Source organism: Lepus europaeus, chromosome 15 (genome assembly GCF_033115175.1).
Source record: "Lepus europaeus isolate LE1 chromosome 15, mLepTim1.pri, whole genome shotgun sequence".
NCBI lineage: Eukaryota > Metazoa > Chordata > Mammalia > Lagomorpha > Leporidae > Lepus > Lepus europaeus.
The window spans coordinates 22129713-22151950 of NC_084841.1; the positions used below are offsets into that span (position 1 = coordinate 22129713).

Here is a 22238-nt window from a genome sequence, read left to right on the forward strand (position 1 = left end):
GTGTCATCAGTGATGAAGTGAGTGTGTTGAGGGAACAAACAGCTGAAACTTGTTTATTTTTTATTCATTCAACCGGTCTATGTCTTTTAATTGAGTTAGTGACTCCAGACTTCAGCCTGACACAGCTCTGGAGCATTTGTGCAAGTAAATTCAAGGTTATCAATGGTAGGTAAAAACTAACTCCTGTCATTTTTTTAATTGTTCTCAAATTGTGTTTTATATCTTTTGGTGCTTTTTTCTCCCTTTCTGGTTATGGTTTTCTGTGATAAGATTTGATTCCATTCTCTTTATCTTACGTGTCTAATCTACCAGTAGATTTTATGTGCTCATGGATTTTTATGATGGTAATTGTGGTCATTTAACTCTAGCTGTAGGACACACTTAAACATTTAATATAAGGACCCTTGGAGGAGCCGGTGCCGTGGCATGGAAGGTTAATCCTCCGCCTGTGGCGCCGGCATCCCATATTGGCACCAGTTCTAGTCCCAGCTGCTCCTATTCCAATCCAGCTCTCTGCTGTGGCCTGGGAAAGCAGTAGAAAACGGCCCAAGTCCTTGGGCCCCTGTACCCACATGGGAGACCCGGAAGAAGCACCTGACTTCAGATGGTGCAGCTCCGGCCATTGCAGCCATTTGGGGAGTGAAGCAACGGAAGGAAGACCTTTGTCTCTGTCTATCCTTCTCACTGTCTGTAACTCTATCTCTCAAATAAATAAATAAAATCTTAAAAAAAAAAAAAAGAAAAAAGGACCCTTGGGCAGATGAGATCACAAGATGAATCTGTGCAACAAAAGTCTGGGTGGGTAAAGAAAGGAGCAATGCGGGCTTGCCCCTCTCTGCAGCTCCCCAAGCTGTGTTCTGGACCTGCAAAGGTAATGGAATTCCCAGCACTAAATGCCTCAGAAGTCAGTGAGGTGGATCAGAGACTAACAGAGCCCCCTGTTTACCCTCCCGCCATTGAATGAAGTCTCTCTTGGTTCAGGGTTGACCTTGATACATGACAATGCTGTGATCCTAATCCCCTTCTTTATTATACTTTGGGGCATTGGCATGCCTACCCCACTCGCCAGAGTGCAATATTTGCCTCAGTGCTGTGTTGCCCAAAATTGTGTGAGTGGTGGTGGAGATTACCCCTTGTAGTCACCTGGCTAATATGATTCCAGAGGCTCAGTCCATGGCTACTGACCTGCAGGTAGAGGCAGAGTAGTTCTACCTGACCCTGTGTTTCACTGCAGCAGAAATTGTACTGGATTTCAAGTTCAAACCCTAGATTTAATTATCTTTCCTTTGTTCAAGTGGGAGGAGTGTCTCATACTGCACTGTTTAGAATTGAGAGATGATTGACAAAAGTAATGTTTTCCTCCTTACTTTCTTCAATTTGACTTATTATTATAGTAAGATCAGGAATAGTCTTCTCTCACTTGGCTTTCCCATCTCTTCTAACGTGGATTGATTAATGAAAAGCTGTTCAAATCACTATCTCCACAGGGGAGGTGATTAGTAGAGGATCTTACTTAGCTGCCTTCCAAGTTGCTGATTTTATCGATTTTCCATATTCAGTTTTAATATTTTATTCCATATCAACATAAAGCGAACTCAAAATGTTATGGGACTGGGGCAGGAAATTGAGAACAAGACTATATGTTGTAGAATGCAAAGACATGCCGTGGTCTGTGTCTAGTGGTTTCAGGAAGATATAGGCTGCAGTGAACATACAACTGCTACAAATTGTTTATAGACAGTCACCAAATTATGATGGTTTGACTTCCGATTTTCAACATTACTACAATGAGAAAGTATTTAGTAGAAACTGTACTCCAAATTTTCAATTTTGATCTATTTTGGACTAGTGTTATGAAGTATGATATTCCCAGAAAGGTGAGTGGCAGAAATGAGCCAACATTACCAGCAAGTCACAGGATAATGAAGAAAAATAAAAGATAATCCACAGTGTATTGATACTAAACTATGATGTTCAATAGATTATGTTTCAAATGTACTTTGACTTGCAATACTTTACATATTGTCTTCTTTCATATAATTTCTTTTATGGATGGTATCCTTTATTTTCCGACAAAATATAAAATTTCCTACAGTAACACTCTAAATCTCACAATAGGTGTCTTACAAGTATTGATTTTTTAATTGTTAGTCTTTTTTTTTTTTCCTTTTTGACAGGCAGAGTGGACAGTGAGTGAGAGAGAGACAGAGAGAAAGGTCTTCCTTTGCCATTGGTTCACCCTCCAACGGCTGCCTTTGCCGGCAAGCTGCGGCCGAAGGCAGGAGCCAGGTGCTTCTCCTGGTCTCCCATGCAGGTGCAGGGCCCAAGGACTTGGGCCATCCTCCACTGCACTCCCGGGCCATAGCAGAGAGCTGGCCTGGAAGAGGGGCAACCGGGACAGAATCCGGCGCCCCGACCGGGACTAGAACCTGGTGTGCCGGCGCCGCAGATGGAACATTAGCCTATTGAGCCGCGGCACCGGCAATTGTTAGTCTTTTTTATATATAGTCTGTTCAGACGTTTAAGAGTATTTTTGATTTTTTTAAAATAATTTTAAGGAAATTTATTATTTCTAAGGACATTGTTGTGTTTATATTCATGCAATTCTTTCCTTCTAGTTTTTTTAAGGATGATTGTTTCTAATCTGATTTTCTCATTTTATCTTTCATTGATCAATCTGCTTTTTATTTCCTGAGTGAGTTTTTGACCCTGATTTCCAGTAGATTCACATTTTTGCTATGTTAATAACCAGTCTTTCATTTTTTATATAAATCTTTTTCTTAAGATTTATTTATTTGAAAGTCAAAGTTACACAGAGAGAGGAGAGGCAAAGAGAGAGAGAGAGAGGACGTCCATCAGCTGGTTCACTCCCCAACTTGCTGCAACAGCTGGAGCTGCGCCAATCTGAAGCCAGGAGCTTCTTCCAGGTCTCACGCGGTGCAGGGCCCAATGACTTGGGACATCCTCCATTGCTTTCCTAGGTCAGAGCAGAGCGCTGAATCAGAAGTGGAGCAGCCGGGACTCGAACCAGTGCCCATATGGGATGCTGGTGCTTCAGGCCAGTGCGTTAACCCACTGCGGCACAGTGAAGGCCCCCAGCCTTTCATTTTTAACACGTAATTGTTCAGTTCAATGTTTATGATTTTGATATTTTTAGGGCCATGTTATCAGTCTGAATACGTTCTTTGTGTTCCTTAAAAGTTTCCTTTTTTCATTAATTCTCCTTCCTCCATGATATATATGTTGGTTTTTCTCTCTTATCTTCCTAGTTGTTTCATTATTTTTGGGGATATTTCCTTTTTTTTTCCTTCTTTATGATTCTCTGCTGCCAAAGTCTGTTAAATTTGCTTTGCCCTCTTTGTGTCATTTTAAGAAAGATATAAAATAGTAAATGTGGGGATCTCATAAAAGGAAGGAATTTGTTTTCTGCAACCTGTGTAATAAGCCCCACCTCCCCTTCCCCACTCTTGGCCACAATTGAATTTTCCATCTATTTCCAGACCTAGCCCCATATCTTTCTTCATATCTAAAAGTCCCTAGGATTTTGTATTATTTCCGTAGGAGATGTAGAAGAAGCTCAGAGAATCTAGCCTGCTATGCTACTCTTGGAAAAATATTGGCTACACTTAGGAAAGACCCCCAAATAAAATAAATATTATCATTCATTAACCTTCAATATTTATAGCTTAGTTAGCACTGTTCTAAACTTTACGTTATATATAATTTATAAGAAAACGAAGTTGGGAATTATGGGGAGCTAGTTTGGACTTGAGTTAACTTTGGAATAGGGATTGCCTAACACTACAGAGTCAGATAAATTATTTGAGCATTCTTGAATGTAGGCATTCTTTCCTTCAACATTTCAAATTAACTATAAATGCCTTACTATACAATATTTTGAATAGAATAATGAATGAAATGGATATACAAAGATGTTAAGACAAAACTAAATATGTCCTTTGCTAAAATCTATTTCTATCTATTATCCAAATAGTTTTCAAGCTATATTTTATCTTTTATAAAAAGGCATTTTTCAAAAACTTCAAAGAGTCTGAATTTCTTTTGAGGTTACTTACTTTTTTGCCCTCATTTAATGCTTGAAGAATACCAACTTAAAATGTCATAAAATTATTTATTCTTGTCAGTATTTATCACCCCATTTAAATAATACTTCTGAAAATATGTTACAAATAATAATTAAAGTTGAAAGAATATAGTATTCACACTAATATTATTGATGTTTCCTTTTATGCTATAATCAATTTATATGAAGATGGATTTATATTAATTTGACCTAAGAAAATGTATCATAAATTATGTAGTTACATTGTTACATTCACGATATTCAGAATTTTAAAAGTATATTCACATGGGATTTTAAATAATGGTTTTTTACTAATTATTATTTTTAATATTAATTTTAAAATTTTATTTAGTTGAAACATAAAAAGACATATAAAGAAAGAAGAATTCGGAAACAAATATAGACAACATGCTACCTTCCAACCATTGCTTTATTCTCTAAATCCCTGTAAGAACTAGGCCTGAACTATACCACAGCCAGGAGCTGGAAACCCAACCTAAGTGTCACATGTGAGTGACAGGGAGTCAAGTATCCAATCCTCACCTGCTGCCTCCCAGAGGGTGCATTAGCAGGAAGCTGGAATCAGGAAGGAGTTGGTACTTGAACCTAAGCACTCCAGCATGGGATTTGGTGTTCCAAGAGTCTTCTTAATGTTCCAAATGTCCACCTCAAAACAAAGTTTTGAGCACCTAAAGATAAAATCTATTATAATAATATTAGACTCCTACCAGTATTCCAAATTTGATCATTTTCTACCAGCCATCAAGAGAGAAATACCATGACAAATTATATTCTATAGGCAAATTTTGATGCAATGATTTTTTATTAGACTTTCAGTAGAAACCTAGTCATGTTCTCTTGCTTACTTATCGTTAACCAAAAAGCATTACTGGATTTTTAATACTGATGGCTAAGTAATTTATGCAGATAATTAAAGAAGTGCTTTAATTTTCATTACATTCTTAAACATACTCTCTTTTCAATCTAGATTAAGTTTAATAGAGTTGTTTGCATGCACTTTTCATTGATTTGGAGTTTTGTTTGCAAACAAATTGCTATTATAAAACTTACTGACTTACTTTTTTGTGTATTTCCTCATTTTACTGATATATTGTCAGTGCCATAAGGTTTTTAAAAAGTCTTCATACAAGCCAAAGGCTTTCTACTATCTCATTTATATAATAACAAACAAAATTAGTTACAAAAACGTGCTAAATATAAAAATTGCCATCTTAAATCTTAAAGTCTTAAACATTTTAAAAATTGAAGATACAAACATAGGAGTGGTCAATATTGTTTTCTTGTCATTTAGTAGATTAGATCTTTTTTTTCATTTCATTAGATTTTTTTTTCTGTTTTCTAATATATTTTTAATTTGTGCATACTAATTTACATATTGTAAGGGGGCAGTGTGACAATTCACTGCATGTATACAATGTGTATAAACCACTTTTATAAAACACATGTTCTCCTATCTAGAATATGAGTAGTATTGACAATACAATTAGGAAAAAGTAAAGTAAATGTTTTCTGCATCATGCATATGGATTTAGCAGATTTTCTTAGACAACATTTTTTTCTTCCCAAATATATTTTAGGATGTTATTTTTTTCCTTCAAGGTATCATTCAGAGAAGTAAATAAAGTAAATCTTTAAAATGAAATATTAAAAATACTATTCATCCCTGTATTGAAATACCAAACAAAATTTACCTCATTATTGAAGCTTTCATATAGAGTTAGCTTTTGTTTATCTGAGCTAATACATACAATACAATTTGGAACAAAGGCCACCTACCTATTATCTACAATCTCATTCCATTTTATTTGGAAAGAAGATTTATATTGCAAGTTATACACGTTTCCACTATTCCCAGTTGTCTTTACCATCTTATGTACTTTTTCTTTCTCTACGTCTTGATAATCTGCAAATCTGATAATTTGACAATTCATGGGTTTAATCCTTTGCACTCATCCTGAGTGACAACTTGCAAAAGGGTCATATACAAGTTCACTACTCAATGTCTGTATCAAATATTTTTTCTTGAATATAATTTTTAAGATGAATAAATGGAGTCAATAGCATGAGTCAATTATTGCTACTATATGAGCAATTATTTTTGTCAGATGATTATTAATAATTCAGATACAATCTCTGCTTTCATGGACATTTTCATCAGTTATGAGGGATTATAACAGTCTTCTGATTGTCAGTTACTAAAAGTTTACCTTGTTGAAATTATATTTTAAATTTATATTTGTTAAAATATCTTAGAATGAGAGAATACTGCCATGGTTTGGATTTTTATGTGGGCATCCCAAAGGGCACATATATTGAAGACTTAGTTCCCCAAGTTATATATCAGTGGTACAAAGAGGGTGAAAACTTAATTCAAGTATAGAGCTAGGGCAATTGGGAAATTTTGATTAGTAGTATTTGCTAGAATAGAGCCTTCATGATTGAAATGCGGTGGCTTTTTAAGGAGAGATATAGATAGAAAAATGCTTCCTTCTTTTATTTATTGTTCAGTGCTACATTGGGGCTTTTACCAGAAAGAATGTCAGCCCCAGATCTCAAACCATCACTCTGAGATCTTAAACTATGAACCTTAAAACTGTGAACTGAAATAAACCTTTTAAAATGTATTCCACTGTAATAAAAACCTGAGTAATACAGATCTTCTCAAATTATATTTTTAAAATTGGCTTTCAAATTCACCTAGATGTGCTTACACAAATAATACCGACAATGTCAACTGTTCTTCTGGATTTAAATTCTTAATAGGTCTGCAAATGTATAGGCATTTTTTGAAAAGTAAAATCAATTCAATTGACTTGCACGGATATCTGGTAAAATTTTCAGGGTTCTAATAAAAGTATCAAAATATGATATATTACAAATGGAATATAAATATTAAGGTGAACATGTTATTATAAAAATGGTAAATATCTAAAAGTTGCAAAAATTTTAATCACACATTATTTTTAAAGATCTTAAAATATATCCTCACTTATATAAATCTAAATATTGAGGTAAATAATAAATACTTAAAAGTATGAATTCCTTTGCTCATATTTTGTGTAATCCTTATTGACATCATAAACAAAATAATTTTATTTAGAAAAAATTGAAAATGTGTTGGCTAAAGAAAAATTAAATCATTACAAAAGATTTATAAATTACATCATTAAGTTATTGAAATATTCATTTTACCTTTATACAAGTACACAATATTCACTTTTAGAAGGCAATGATTTAGAATGAGATCATGAAAGTGATGAAATGAGATAAGAAAGTTAATAATAAATAGATTTTGAGGTTAAACTCAATGACGATGATTCCTTCTATTGCTGTGCTTTGTACTTTTACATTGCTACCTCATGCAACATTTTATTTGTTCCATTGTTTTTTATTTGAATGAGGTACAAAGATAAGCTTACAAGTATGACTTTGAAACATGCCCTGAGTGAGGAAGAAAGGAGGTCATGTTGTACTCCCATAGACTGCCCAGCTTTAGTGTGTATTAATGAACTCTTAGTTGCTTTAACCTTTCATGGGAGAGCTCAGAATACAGGCAATTTTTTGGTTATCCTTTTCTGACATGAAGGTGTAGGGTTATCCTGCTCTCTGAACACTGTTATACAGAAATGCTTTCCAGCACTCTGGAAAATACTGCCTTGCTTTTTCTCTGACATTCAAGGTTTCATTTGCCAACATCAACAATGCACTAGGGTACTTCAGAATGTTTATTGAAAAATAGAATTGAAGAACATTTAAATTCTCATTCTTTGTAGGAGCTGCTCTTTTGGACCCACGAATATCTGTTGACGAAAGTTTCTCAATTTCTTAGTAGCAACGATTATTCAGTGATTGATTGATGCTGAAATCCAGTCAAGGAATCATTTCATTATGTCAGTTTATTTGATGTGATCTTAAGTTATGAGTCAAATAACAAACATCCTGTCCAAAGAAAACAAAAAGGCTCGGGAAAACCCATGGATCCTCTATATAACAAAAATATGTTGCTCAAAAGTTTGCTTTTATAAAACCTCCCAAGAATAAAATCTCAAAATTGCTGTGCTCTTTTTTTAACTCTACCCTGAAAAATTTCAATGTCTCTTTGATATTTTTTATATTGTCCCTGACTGAATAACTCCCAAACCAATATAATTACAGTAGGCAAAATCTCTATTGCTTTGGTATAATAGCTCCATCCCATTTTTCTCTCTCATAATGTTGCAAATGTTATGAATAGCAGAAGGGAGAAAGTGACAGCAACTCACTTTAGGTGAAGAATTATATTGTTATTCCCATGGAGTTATCACTTGTTTTTAAAGGTTGGGTATAACTGTAGGTAAGTCTCACCAATAGAAGTAGATGCAGGAATACATGCCCATCTCCTGCCAATTTTATTTTTCCTCTTTCTAACCATGGTAAGACACAAGAATTAAAGAATAAAGGGAAAATAGTACTAAATTTTATACTTATGGCTAATTCACGCCACTCTATACTCTCTGCATAATATACTATGTAACAGTTTGATAAAACAAAAAGATGGAAAGATTACTAGTGAAAACTTACAGTATTTGATCTTTGTCATAAAAAAGAAATACATTAAAATGATGATAAATATAATATGCTTGTAAAAACATAGAAGATATTTTTGTCAATGCTTTACATGTATTTGTTACAGTACTATATTTCCTGGTGCCTAATAAATGAATAATACCTTATTTTACTTAATTATTTTATGTGTATTTCTAATAATATTTTAATAGGAAGATTTTTATAGGGTTAAGTTAGCATAGTTGAAAAATTCATAAAATTCTGTTTTCCTTTTAGTAAATTAGTTATATGGACAAGCTCATCACAAATATTTGAGTATATGCAATATATAATATACAATATACTCTTTTACAAAAATTTATTAAATTTTATATTTGGCTCTTCTTGATTCAATTCACAGTTGAAACTATTACATTGGTAATAAAATTCTCTAACATTCTTTTAGTGAAAATGCTAAATAAGTTTCAACTATGTGTTCTAGAAATACAAATGTTTTTTCTTCTTTTCAGCATCTTTCAAGGGATGAATTTAAGAGATTGACTTGAAGTCTTCCAAGTATCCATTTTCCAATATTCATTTTGACTACTGCAAGAAACAAAATAAAGAAAAACTATCTACCAGAGAAATTTTACTATACAAATAATTTTTAAATAAAAACAAGAAGTGAAGGACTAAATGATATTATTATTTCAGGAAATAATAAGAAGGCCTAACTATGCCTGTGAGGGAAATGGCAAGTTGATGGAAACCAGTCATAATAACAATCCTAAGTGGGTCAAAGATTATTGGCTTTAGGAAAGGTTGACAAAACAAAGACTAAAATAAATGATGAATGAACCATCTTGGGGGAAGAGAAACTAGGGTTAATTTCAGAAGAATTTTTTAAATGTTAAATTAAAAGGAAGGGTAAATAAAAATCCAAAATGAATATGATTGAAAGTTACTTTCAGTTCCTTGACATAGTTGCAGAACTCCCAGAATGAATATATAAGCTTAAAAATAAAATCTGTGATTCATTATAAGGCACTAGTGCTTGGCTTAGAAGGACAACTGGGATTACTACTCTGGCATGATAGGTACAAATATCTGGGGAAATAAAATGTAAGCATACAAGCATGGTAAGAAAAGATTTTTTTTTAACTATGGTAGTCAAGAATGGCATAAATTTTATTTCTGGCAGGAATTTGAAGTATATTTCTGAATGTTCATCCATTCTGCACATCACAGAATCATACAGAATCAGTAGCAGAAATATGGGTAAAGCAAAAGACCATTACACTTCCTACCCTACCTTCTCTATCTCTCTCTCCCTCCCACGCTTCCTCCCTCTTTGTCTGTTTTTAAAATTTGCCCTTAATCCAAGAAAATAAAGTGGCTGATTTGTCTCATATTTGTTCTGCCTTTTGAAACCTATTAAGTGGTTTGCACCAAAATAAGATATAAGCATTGCACGTTTTTTTATCACCCACTTCTCTAATTGGCAAATGATAGACAAATAAGTTAACTTTTAGCAATCACCATCTGTGGTCAATTTATAGATATATAAAATGCACATGCAATTATAATGTTGAATCCTATCAGACCCTATTATACATTCTTGTTTCCCTGCAGTGATTTTTTTTTTTAATCTGAAAGTTCTATGGGCCTGCTGTGCCTACCAGGCTAGACTAACTGTCTCTGTTTCCCCACTGAGCCTACCTTCTATAAAGGTAAGGAAAAAAGAACAACTTATTCAAACATAAGTACCAGACAGCTCATTAAAGTTCATTTTCAATTACCTTTCCTATTTTTGAGAAGAAAAAAGTGATTTATACAATGAGAATGATCAAAATGTATTCAAGAAAAAACATATTAATGATGAATGAATAAAGCAAAAGTAGACTAATCCTGAGATATGTTTTATTTTCCCTTTATGTTTCATTCCAGTAATGTAAATTACAATAGACAAAACAGGAAAATATCTGGGAATGCACATAGGTTTTCAATAAAAAATTAGTAGCACTTCTCTCATCTCCTTTTTTGTCTATGAGCTATACTTGTATATTTTATATGCCTTTTTAGAAAAAATGATTGAAAGTTGAAACATTACAGTTCTTGCTCTACTTTCCTCTTATAAATCAGAGTGACATGATCAATTAATTTTCAAGAACTTGAAATTAACTCAGAAAACATACATGTTTTCAGTGTGTTCTACTTCCATACTTCCACTTAAATTTTCTTGATAAATTGTAGCGAAACCTTTTTGACTAACTAGAAAAGGATATGATAAGTTTCTCCTTACTATTCTGAATTTTAAACTTTGTCAGCCTCTACTTACGTGATATTTACTAATATCAAACAAAGAATATTTAGCATTTAAAATGTTTAAACTACAATTTCCAGGACAGATATTGTGGTGCAGCGAGTTAAGCTGCTGCGTTAGATGCCAGTTCCAGTCCCAGTTACTTTTTTTCTGACCCACTTTCCTGATGATGTTCCTGGAAAGGCTACAGATGATAGACATGGGCTATTGCCCCACATATGGGAGACAGAATTATTGGCTCTTGGTTTGGTCTGGTCCAGCCCTGACTGTTGCAGCCATTTGGGAACTGAATTAGCAGATAGAAGGTCTTGGAAAACTGGAATTTGAAAATAATGCAAATTTTCTATGAACTTGGTGAGGCCCATTGCTTGAACATTCTGATTGGAAAAATACATATTTCCTGTGAAACCACTACAATCATAATTGACCAACTTCACTGCTCTCCCCCGTCCTGCAGGAAATCCTCCTGTTCACCTTGTTTATTAATGTCCTTTTTTCTTTTTAAAGGCTTTTACTGCTTGCTTGTGAGAAATTTAGATTCTGTGATTGGGGAATTATCCTATTATTCCATATTTTTCCATTAAAGAAAATACTTATTTATTTGAAAACCAGAGGGAGAGACAAGAAATCTTCCATCCACCAATTCACTACCCAGCCGGCCACAACAGCAAGCACAGGCCAGGCCAAAGTCAGGGGCCCAGAATTCTATCCAGGTCTCTCACATGGGTGGCAGGAACCCAAGTGCTCGATCCATTTTCCACGGCTTTTCAAATCACATTAACCGGGAGCCGGACCAGAAGCAGAGCTTCCTAGACTCCACCTGGCACTCTGATATGGGACGCCAGTGTCTCAAGCAGCAAGCTAATCTACCTGGCCCCTGAATCTTTTCTAATAGCATTTCTCTTTACCAAAGTCCCAGATTCGATTTGAAACAGATGTTTTTTTCTTCAGCAAATTCTTAATACCCTAGATTGGAAGAATTTGCACATCTGACTGAGAATTAAGGATTTCACTGTCAAAATATGTAATGAGTTGAACATGTGTGATTCTTTCAAAAATAAAAATCTAAGGTGAAATGGACCATTTACAAGAATGAATAAGATTTTATACAAAGGTAAATTCAGGCCATACTACTTTTTATAATTTGGTGTTCTGCGAGTGAAGAGAAATGGATTTCAGAGAGTAGGAACAATCACAATTTAGACTGCAAACCCAATTGTAGTAACAGACAAGTTGAAAGGAAGTTACTGTATTAAGGGACATGACATAAACACGCCAAATATATACTCCCTATTTCCTCTAAGGAAAGATAAAAAGAAACCGTTGTGAATTGTGATCATATAGACCAAGATGTATTTACATATATGAATGGAATGTCGTGAAAGCAAGATAAATAGTTCGAGGACCAGAAAAACAGGATTTATTTTTTCTTCCTGGTATCTCAATTGCAATATTGCTTTTACGTTAAGAATAATACAAATGAATAGCTCTTGCAAAGAAATGATTCCAAAACTTTTGAAATGTGGATTTTGTTCACATGTGCTTACATCATTGAGACAGTAATGAAGAAATATGTGCTGGTAGAAAACATAATGCTTTGCTTTTCTGCAGACCACTGTAGCCAAGGAAGCAACCTCAAAGCTTCCCTTCCCTTCACTGTGGTTTCTAAGTCTGTCTTTTAAAGAGGTTGTGGAAACTCTTCATCAGAGGGCTGAGCTTTGAAACAGCCGGTGAGAGTCTCATGAGCCATTCTGAGCAATTGTGTGATTATGAGAGATCCAATCACCAAGGACCCAGGTACTTTGGGTTTATAACCTAAGGCAACTGGAGCAGGTGGATATAGCCCTTTATGCAAGGTCACACAAAGTGAATGGGAGAGTTGGGGAACAACAGAGGATTGTCTCAAGAGAAGATTTTCAAAGACTATGGCCCAGCTAACTGTGAAAAGGTTCTTTGTTGGTAGCATTAAAGAAGATGCTGAAGGACATCATCACACATTGTTCTGAGCAATGTGGGAAAGTCAAAGTGATTGATACCATGACTAACCCAGTCAACAGACAGAAGAGCCTCTTTGATTTTGTGATCTTTGATGACGACTCTGGATAAGATTGTCATTCGGAAATGGCAAACTGTGAATGACCATAACAGTAAGTATAGAAGGCCCTTCTGAAGCAAGAGATGGCTAGTACTTCATCAACCCTGAGAGGTTCTACTAGCTCTGGTGCTGGTCGTGGAAATGGTTTTAGTGACAAAGACAACTGTGGTCATGGAGGAAACTTCAGTAGTCATGGTGCCTTCGTGGCAGCTGAGCTGTCGGTGGATATGGTGGAAGTGGGAATGGCTACAGTGGATTTGGTAATGGTGGAAGCAATCATCGAGGTGGTGGAAGCTACAGTGATTTTGTCAATTATAGCGATTACATTTGGGTTGCCCAAAGTGAAGAAAATTTGGAGGCAGCGACTCTGGCTTCTCTGATGGTAGTGGCCAATATTTTGCCAAACCAGGAAATCGAGGTGGCTATGGCAGTTCCAGCAGCAGCCTTAGATATGGAAGTGGCTGGAGGTTTTAATAATTGCCAAGAAACAGGAGAGGAAGGCCAGGGCAGTGACAGGGAAGCTGCATCATAGATCTGTGGACTCGGGAGAACTCAGACAAGTCTGATAGTGGCAGGGCCTAACTGCTACCCAGAAGGCATGTTATAAGACAGCAATACTAATGTGTAGGAACAAAAAACAACTCCAGGGCTGTATCTGTGACTAATTGTGTAAATTAATTCAGGTTCTATTGTGTGAAAAGCTTAAAGCATTCCAACAGAGTTTTTAATGTACATTTTCTTTGTTTTCTTTCTCTGTACCCATGCTATTGATTGCTAAATGTAATATGCTAGTCATGATGCTAAATAAAAATGTCTTTTAAAAAACATGAAAGAAAACACAAGTAGTTATTAAGGAGAGTTAGTTCTCATTTTGCTTGTGGGAGGGTAGTTATATCAGAATGAAATACACCACACTCTTTTTTGTTATTCAGATATAACAACCATTCATTTACTTTGATTTATTGCATTTTTATTGCTTATTCAACTTAAATTACATTTTGTTGTTTCTATCTTGAACAGTAATAGTGTCATCGTCGTGAATGAGTTTCTTGCATCAAAAATGTGTGCCTGCTGTTTTCCATCTGCTTTACTTGCTCTTTCACCTTTCGAGGACATCTAGGAAAGCACATAATAAATCAGGTAAAAGCTCTGGGTATAACAAATCTCTGATTGTTATACACAGGACTCAAAGAAACAGAGTAAACTTGCAAAATGATAACAAAAAATGTTGTTTCTCATTTTCATGAATAATCTGCCTCTTGTTTTTCTTTTATTATTCACATGGCAATGTAACACAAAAATGCAAACCTCATAGGTGTGCACCATAATGAATATTTACGAATTTTATAAATTTCATAATAACCTTAAGAAATGGAATACAAGATTGTACACTCAACATAAAATCGCACATTCATAAGGCACAGGAAAATGTCATCTTCTAAAACTTTGGATACTGAATTTATTATGTTTTCTACAGAAACTTGCATGAGATATATTGCACTTCTTTTCAAATTTCCCTGAAGCTTAATCAAAGGTATATCTGTCTTCTCAAGTGGTCTATTTTTAAGATATGATGCAAAAGAAACCTTTGTAAATGATACCTCATTTGATTTCAATGGACCATTTATCCTTGTAGATTTTATTGCTCTGGGAATAGAAGTGAAGAACTAAACAGAATACATGCATACTTTCAGACGTTTTTATTAATGCATCCATTCTATATTCAATCATTTTTTGCTTTTAAAGACAGGTAGAAGTGAGTAGTGATAATTTACAATTTTTTATAAGCAGTTCAATCAAGTCGTCTTTACTCTCCATAGTTCATTCAATCAGATACTTAGTATCTTATAGAAATAAAGTGTGTGGCTGGTGCTATGGCTCACTTGGCTAATCCTCCGCCTGCGGCACCGGCACTCCGTGTTCTAGTCCTGGTTGGAGCACCAGATTCTGTCCCGGTTGCTCCTCTTCCTGTCCAGCTCCCTGCTGTGGCCCGGGAGTGCAGTGGAGGATGGCCCAAGTGCTTGGGCCCTGCACCCGCATGGGAGACCAGAAGGAAGTACCTGGCTCCTGGCTTTGGATTGGCGCATCGCTCCAGCTGTAGCGGCCATTTGGGGGGTGAACCAACAGAAAGGATGACCTTTGTCTCTCTCTCTCTATCTCACTGTCTAACTCTGCCTGTCAAAAAAAATAAATAAAATAAAAAAAGAAATAAAGTGTGACAATAAAAATTAATGTCTATAAATGTATACAAGCATATTTTTCTGAGTATACATGACATTTTCTAAGTTACTGTACATGAAAATAAATTTCTTTTCTAATATATATATGCAATTTTTAAAAATATATGCTTATTTGAAACCCAGAGTTAAACAGAGAGAGGGAGAGTGGGGCGGGGGAGAGGTATCTTCTATCCGCTGGTTCACACCAAGATGGCCATAACAGCTCAGGCTAGGAGAAGCTGAAGCTTCTTAAGGGTCTCCCACACTGGATGACAAGGGCCTAAATACATGGGCCAAATTCTACTGTTTTCTTATACCATTAGCAGGGAGCTGAGTTGGAAGTGGAACAACCAGGACATGAACTGGAGCCTATAAGTGATGCAGGTATTGCAGGCAGAAGTTTTATCTACTACCTTACATGACCGCCCCACACAGGCAACTTTAGATCAGGCAAACTTTTCATCTGCAAAAGGAAAGTTTATTCTCTTATTCACTCTTTGTAAAAAAGAGACAATTACTTATTTGAAAGGCAATATTAAAGAGAGAGAGAGAGAGAATGGAGAAATATTCTATCCTCTAGTTTACTCCCTAAGTGGAAAACAAAAATTATTTAACATATCTTTGAGCAGGAGAGACACACTGATATCGCCCATGAAGCAAAATCTGATTAATGTAGTGGCCATTTTTTTTAAGATTTTATATATTTATTTGAGAGCTATAGTTACAGTCAGACAGAGGGAGAGGCAGAGAAAGAGGTCTTCCATCTGCTGGTTTACTACATCAAATGACTTCAATGGCCAGAGCTGAGCCAATTTGAAGCCAGGAGCCAGGAACTTCTTCCAGGTCTCACATGCGGGTGCAGGGGCCCAAGGACTTAGGCCATCTTCCACTGCTTTCCCAGGTCATAACAGAGAGCTGAATTGGAAGAGGAGCATCCAGGACTTGAACCTGAGCCCATATGGGATGCTGCCACTGCAGACAGAGGCCTAACCCGCTACACCACAGAGCTGGTCTTGATAGTGTGGCCTTATACTAATTTTTGACAACCTCTCATTAAGAGTTATTGAAAGAGAAATATATGGATAAGAAACAAAGAAATAACATGTCTCTCTCTCTCTAACTCTGCCTGTCAAAAAAAAAAAAAAAGAACTAGAGGATTGTTGTTGATGGCAATGAGTGAAAGATTACAGACATGAAAATCAGAATCTGAAATGATGTGGCTGGGAGCGGATCAAGGATTGCTATCATGCTTCAAATATGAATTTTCTTTTCCTAGGTAGTAAAATAATTGTTAGCTGGACACATGACTACCCAGGTATATCCATTTGCAAGTCTTCCATCACATTACTAAATTCTGAATAAGAATACATGAGTGTAAGTGAGGTGTTAACATTTTTCATTATTTCTGTGAAAGTAGCAAGGCATTCCTCTCCCTTTTATTTTATATGAAATATGAAAGTGATAATGGGAGGAAGGGCAACCATATTATCATAAAATAATATCATATTAAATATTTTCATTAGTGTCTCTTACAGCACTGGAAGTTATGATGTTATAAGAGAAGCTATTAAGACCACTGATCTGGGGGATAGCGCTGTGGCGCAGCGGGTTAAGGCCATGGTATCCCATATGGGCGCTGGTTCAAGTCCCGGCTGCTCCACTTCTGATACAGCTCTCTGCTTTGGCCTGGGAAAGCAGTGGAGGATGGCCCAAGTCCCTGGGCACCTGCACCCATGTGGGAGACCCAGAGAAATCTCCTGGCTTCTGGCTTTGGATCAGCTCAGCTCTGGTCATCGCAGTCATTTGGGGAGTGAACCAGCAGATGGAAAACCTCTCTCTCTTTCTCTCTCTGGCTCTATCTCTCTGTGTAACTTTGTCTTTCAAATAAATAAACTAAACCATTGATTTGATGGTTTAGACACATAGGGAATGTGTTGTTATTCAAAGTAGACTTATGATTTCATAATAACAATTAATGATGATTTTATCACTTTTTCAGGATTTTAATAAGATTTTAAGAGAAATATAAAATTGTGTTTCTTGATACTGGTGATAGAGAAAAAAAAAAGGAAGATCTGATTCTGTAGATGTTAATAAAAGAGATGTATTATAAACAGCCAAAGTAAATTTGAGTAGAAAGATGAAAGGAGAGTGAGAGAGCCAGGGAGGGGGAGAGAGAGAAAGGGAAAGAGGAAATACCAGAAATATCAACTATAAATATGTTAGTGTTTCTTAGTTTATAATGGGATGATGAGTTGGTAAATCCATCCTAAATTGAAAACATTGCAAATAGATGATGAATTGAATACATCTAATGTTCCAGGCATTATAGGTTAGCCTGCTTTACCTTAAATGTATGCAGAATGCTTATATTAACATATAGTTCCGCCACATCCTCTATTTTATAATAAGGTATTGAGTATTGCATGTAATTCATTGAATATCTTGATTCAAAAAGTTCTGGCAACACAGTAACAAAATATTGGATGTGAACCCTTGTGAACCTGTGGCAGACCAGGGGCTGAGGATACTGCTGCTGTCCAGCAAAGCAAGCTCCATTATTGTAGCCTAGGAAAGGATAAAAACACAAATGTAGAGTTTATACTGAATGTTTATGGCTTTCACACTGTAGCAAACTCAAACAATCATAGGTTTAAATATCTCAGAGACTTTATAGTATTTCATTCTAGAATTATTTTTCTTATTAGAAAATTTCTACCTTCTTCCAGATCTTTAGTAAATATTGGGGCTTTAAAAAGACAAAATTCTAGCACACATTATCATCTCTTCTCCCAGCATTAGCCCTGATTTATGCAGTCTGCAATTTTCATGGAAACATTTTTTATGAATTGTCATCAAAATTCCCATCTTATCTCTTCCTGTCCCTAAATTTGCTTCAATTATCCATTCTTTGACTCGCATCAATGAAACAGATAAATTATTTCCAGGTAAGTACGCCCTCAGAATTCTGACATTTGTAATTATTCATACAGTTCTAGTTGATCTGTTTGAAATTACAAAATAAGCTGAGGTTTGATATTTTATCTAATTCTATTTTCTCATGACTGTAATAGTCAAAAATAAAAACGCTGCAAATTGTTGATTTAAACGATTAAGTAGCATATTTATGCTAATTGCAATTCACGCAAGAATTACTCTTGTAAAATAACCATCTGACATTGTGGGATTTCTACATACATTAATAATAAAGCCAAAATTAAATATATTCTTTGAGATAAACATCAGCTGAATCATTAAGCAAAAGAGATGAACAGTTATTTTTCAAGGGATTTCCAGTAAACCTTGGTGACCAGAGCAGCATCTGTAGGTAAGATTTTCAAACAGCTCATGTGTTACTGCAGTACGTGGTGTGAGAACATAGCATATGTAGTGTTTGATGTTTTAATCATGAGACTTAGGTATTAATTAAACTAAATGTTAACTTTAAATAAATGGAGACATATTGCTCTAATACATTTATACTTACAAATTATTTCCTTAGCTATGTTTCAGATAAACAATTAAAATTTCACTAAAGAAAGTGATGTAAACACATCTAGTATTAAATAACAGTATTCCAGAATTCCATAGTCTCAATTGTAGCTTCAAAATATGCTTTAAATGTTAATATTTGCCATTTTTATCTATAAGTAATTGTATACAGACTAAATGAGAATGATTTTTTTCAACAAGATTTTATTTTATTTATTTATTTTTTTTGATGCTCAATACTTCAATGATTTGATTTGGAATGAATTCCAAGTTTGTTTGCTGGATGTGTCTGGAGCTATGTTGAAGGTAAATCAAAGTAGTAATTGGTCTGGCAAATGCTATTCAATGATATGTAATTTTGCATTTATTTCCAATCACCTGTGTTTTCCTATGACAGTATATCTTCAAGATGTTAACTTTGACATCTGCTAAACTTCTGGTCCATTAAACAGCTGTTTAATATTTTGTACACTTAGAAAAACGAATGAATTAGTGAAGTCAGGTTAGTTGCTTCTTGTTTTGATTTACAAACAAGAGAAATAGCAAGATTTCTGTATGTTAAGTGAATGAATATGTGAAGAGATAACTATGGATTCATCCTAATATGTCTGCCACTTTCTTTTGAATTTTAAATCAATATCAGAAATCCCAATTAAAGGAAAGAATACATGTAGGCAACTCATTATTTTTAAATGTTTATATATTTATATTTTATTTATTTGAGAAATAGAGTGAAAGAAATGAGAGAGAGAGAGAGAGAGGGAGAGAAAGATGGAGTAAATCTTCCATCCATAGGTTCACTCTCCAAATGACTGCAACAGCCAAGACTGTGCAGAAGCCAGAAGCCAAGAACTCAGTATCGGTATCCCAGCTAGGTGACAAGAGATGCAAATTTTTGACTTTTTACCTATCACTTCCAATGGTGCACATTAACAGAAAGCTAGAATTGGAAGCAGAGCTAAAACCCTAACAGTCTAATACAGCATACATGTTTCCCAAGTGGCCTCTTACATGCCCACCTTTGACATGTTCTTAAAAAAACTTCACCTTACGATTTGAATATATATTTTATAAATTTAAAACAAAAATTTATTAAGGGTATGCTGAGATGTTTTATAATTATTAATTTATAATTAGTTAATTTTTCAATATTTATATGAAATATACAAAATTAGTGTTGGTAATGGCTTAGACTATTATGTACTGATTTCTTATTCAAATTAACACAGCTATTTACACATGACACAAATAGTGCTAGTATTTTCATGGCTTCAGTATCATAATTCATTGCACTGTGACACAATACAGGTTAAGTTTAAGTGATTATGATGTCTATTATAAATGCCTATATCTTTTTTCAATGTAAATTAGTGCCATTGGTTTATTATCTTTTATATTTTATTTAATTTATACAAATTTCATATATACAGTTTTAGGAACACAATGATCCTTCCCACCCTACTTTCCCTCTTTCTCGCACTCCAATTCTTCTTCCTCTTCCCTTCCCCATTCCCACTCTTAATTTTTACAAAGATCTGCTTTCAGTTTACCCAATGATGGTAAGGTTAAGCCTACACTAAGTAGAAGGGTTCAAAAAATAGTATGAAGAAAAAACACCAGTGTTCCTCATCAGAAGAGACAAAGAGTATAAACAATCACCAATCTCATAACATCATTTGTCTACAATACATTACATTTTAAGTACTCTGTTAGCCCAGATCAGGGAAAACATATGGTATCTGTCTTTCTGAGACCGTCTTATCTCACTATTATTATGGTTTCCAGTTGTATCCATTTCGTTGCAAAAGACAAGATTTCATTTTTTTTTTTTTACAGCTCAGTAGCACTTCATAGAGTACATATACTATAAATATTGTTCTTACAGTTTTCAATTGATGGACATCTTAATTGTTTCCATATCTTAGCTATTGTGAATTGTGCTGCAGTGAATATGGGCACAGATAATTATTTCATGTGCTGATTTTTTTTTGGTTGGGGTAAATTCCCAGGAAAGAGATGGCTGGATCATCTTGCAGGTCTATATTCAGATTTCTGAGATATCTCCATACTGTCTTCCACACTGGTTGAACCAGTTTACATTCCTACTAAGAGTGGATTGGGGTAACTTTTTCCCTACATCCTCACCAGTATTTGTCACTTGTTGATTTCTATATGAAAGCCATTCTAACTGGGTGAGATAAAACCTCATTTTGGTTTTGATTTGCATTTCCCTGATGAAATGGCTATATCTTAATTAATTGATAAATATTATACATGCTTCAAAAATACTGCCTGGGGTGGATATTGGCCTCTCAGTTAAAATACAAGTTGGGGCCAGCCTTGTGGCATAGCAAGTAAGGCTGTTTCTTGCAAGGCCAGCATCTCATATGTATCCTGATTGATGTCTCAGCTGCTCCACTTCTGGTCAAGCTTTTGTCTAATAGCCTGGCAAAAGCAGCAGAACTTGGCTCAAATGCTTGAGGACACACCACCCATGTGGGAGATGCAGAAGAAACTCCTGCCTTAGGCCTGGCCAAGCTTCAGTCATTGAGGTCATTTGGGGAATGAACCAGCAAATGGAAGATCTCACTCTCTCTGCCTCTCTCTCTCTCTCTCTCTTTCTCTGTGACTTTCAAATAAAAATAAATAAATAAATAAATTAGGGATAAAAAAGACACTAATGTCCCCCATATCTGATTGCCGGGGTTTGAGGCTCAGCTCTGGTTCTGATTCCAGGTCCTCACTCAAATACACCGACTCAAATAGTCAGTCCCTGCCATATGTGTGGGATAGTTGAATTGGATTCCTGGCTCCCAGCTTAGTCTGGCCCAGCTTGGGCTGCTGCATGTATTTAGCGAGTGAAACAGGAGATGACAACCCTCTGTCTGCCTGTCTCTCATTATCTGCCTGTCTCTTCTTGTCTTTAAATAAATAAATAATTTTAAAAAGAATACTATGGGACAGAACTGTGATGTAGCAGGTAAAGCCACTGCCTGCAGTGCCAGCAACCCAAATGGGTGCCAGTTAGAGTCCTGGCTGCTCCACTTCTGATACAGCTCTCTGCTGTGGCCTGGGAAAGCAGTGGAGGATGGCCCAAGTCCTTGTGCCCCTGCACCCACGTGGGAGACCTGCAAGAAGCTCCTGGCTCCTGGCTTTGGATTGGGAAGCTCTGGTAGTTGTGGTCAATTGGTGAGTGAACCAGTGGATGGAAGACCCTTCTCTGTCTCAGCCTCTCCTTCTCTGTCTGTGTAACTCTGAATTTCAAATAAATAAAGAATTTTTTTTTAAAAAAGAATACTGGTTAGATAAATCCTTCAGCCACTTCTTTTTTCCATTTTCCTTCCTTATAATTAAATTAGCATCTTAAGTTTACATGCAAAAAGAGAGATTTAGTAATTTGTATTTATCAACTAAAATCTTCTGCAACACCAGAGAATATAATGACAGAGCAATGATTTGAATGATTAATTTTAAACCTCC

General features: G+C 35.3%; 1 pseudogene; it reads left to right on the forward strand.

Annotated features, from left to right (window-relative positions):
- Positions 1 to 817: 817 nt before the first annotated feature.
- LOC133774257 (heterogeneous nuclear ribonucleoprotein A1-like) lies at positions 818 to 13521 on the forward strand (annotated as a pseudogene).
- The last annotated feature ends 8717 nt before the right edge of the window (positions 13522 to 22238 follow it).